Genomic DNA, 1936 nt, shown 5'->3' with positions numbered 1-1936 from the left:
CGGGTGAGTGGGTGGTGGCGGCAAAGAGAGTGAGGGTCGGTGGCGTAGTTCATTGGTGCCGACAGCGAGCCAGTTAGGCCTGTCCGAGGTCAACAGGGACGTCGTGGCTCGCTCGGTGTTAGGGGGAAGCACGACCGCGGCAGGCTCTCACTGTTACGTGCAATGGTGATGCCAACTAGATCCGGCGACGACAATCTGGATCCGCTGCAGACCAGTGTAGATTGGTGACCAAGGGGCATAGGGCAGCACGCTTCTTCTACCAGCGATGGAGGGAAGCTGGAGAAGGCACCATGCATGGGTCAAGGCGGCATGATGGTCGATGTGTACTGGCCCCCTCTTGCCCTTCGCGTCACCATAGCAAGCCACCTACCGTCGTCACCAGAGAAAAACATCTAGCCACCGCCATGGGGTGTATGCACAGGTGAGGGTCACTCGCTCCTTTGTTCTTCGAGCTCTTGCCCTCTAGTCTAGTGAATTCTCTATGTGTTAATGGTGGCTGCTCAACTCCATGACGCAGGAAGGGTATCTCGTCGTCGGTGCTGCCGTACAAGAGGACTCCCCCGGCCTGGCTCAAGACCATCGCCTCCGATGTGAGTACTGAGCATTTCCTTTGCTTCACCTTCTTCGGATTTGATTTGTGTGCCGTTTGATTTGATGTGGTTGGTTGATGGACGTGCTTGTTCTGCGTTGGGAGATGGATGAGATGATTATGAAGGCTGCAAAGAAGGGTCAGATGCCGTCACAGATCAGTGCCCTGCTTCATGACCAACACGGTATCCCACTTAACCAAGCGTCATTGGTAGCAAGATCCTCCGCATGCTCAAGGCACATGTTGGTGAGAACGAGGTCTCCATTGGTAGATTCGTGTGTGTGTGGCATGTCGTGTATTAATGTACAGACGTGTTTGTGTAGGGCTGGCACCGGAGATCCCGAAGGACCTGTACTTCCTGATCAAGAAGGTGGTGGCGATAAGGAAGCATCTGGAGAGGAACATGAAGGACAAGGATTCCAAATTCAAGCTCATTCTTGTTGAGAGCAGGATAAACCGCCTTGCCCGCTACTACAAGCACAACAAGAAGCTTCCGCCCACCTGGAAGTAGTAAGTGATTCAAGCCCATTCATGTCTTCTTCAGTTGTCAGTGCCTTGGAACTATAACTCTGAAAATCTTCAGTTTAGTCAGTTAACTTGCAGTGTGAGTTGGCTAACATGGTAATGTTATTCCTAACCCTAGCAAGTTATATTTGTGCCAATTGCTAATTAGGAGTTGTATATTGACTTGTTCTTGATTAGTTGTATGTGAAATTATATGACTTGCTATAAGTGTTGTAAAAGTTGTGCACTTCAGCAAATGTTTTAGATGCTAATCCATTTGAGCTAGCCAGGCATGTTGAGTGTGTTCTTATGCTATTTTGGAGTGAAGATTTAGGCAATTGTATTGTCCAGGACATTGGTATCCTTACCATTAATGCTAGATACCTAAACATTGACAACAAAAATCAAGTTTATTTTCTTTGAAATGTAGGCTGCAACGACTAACATGGTATTTTTTTATGCATGGAAGATAACTAAAGTCTATCTTTGCTACTTTTGTTGTTGTGAAATCTTTAATTCCTGGATATAAATGTTAGATTGAGTAAAGACAAATGTTCTTAAATAAACCATTTGCTGACCTACATTTCACTTGTAGCTTGTGCCTTGATAGCATAAACCTGTTACACTTTGTACTTTTTCGAAACTTTTAGGTTAGCAGGATTTAAATCTTTGCGGCTACATTTTGTTTTCATATTCTAAATGCGTATGTAACCATGTCTTTGGGATGCCTTCTTATTCTTTATTTAATATATAAGTTAGTAAATATGATTGATTTTGTTATCCCATTGTTTGTTTAGTCGGTACAGATTGATTCCTTCTCATATTGAATGGCATGTGTATTTT

The 1936-nt window shown here is 44.9% G+C and overlaps 1 pseudogene; it reads left to right on the top strand.

Annotated features, from left to right (window-relative positions):
* The first annotated feature begins 404 nt into the window (after positions 1 to 404).
* LOC133892242 (small ribosomal subunit protein uS15y-like) lies at positions 405 to 1100 on the top strand (annotated as a pseudogene).
* The last annotated feature ends 836 nt before the right edge of the window (positions 1101 to 1936 follow it).

Source organism: Phragmites australis, chromosome 15 (assembly GCF_958298935.1).
Source record: "Phragmites australis chromosome 15, lpPhrAust1.1, whole genome shotgun sequence".
Taxonomy (NCBI): domain Eukaryota; kingdom Viridiplantae; phylum Streptophyta; class Magnoliopsida; order Poales; family Poaceae; genus Phragmites; species Phragmites australis.
The sequence above is the reverse complement of the archived record's forward strand: the minus strand, read 5'-3'. Positions and strand labels throughout refer to the sequence as shown.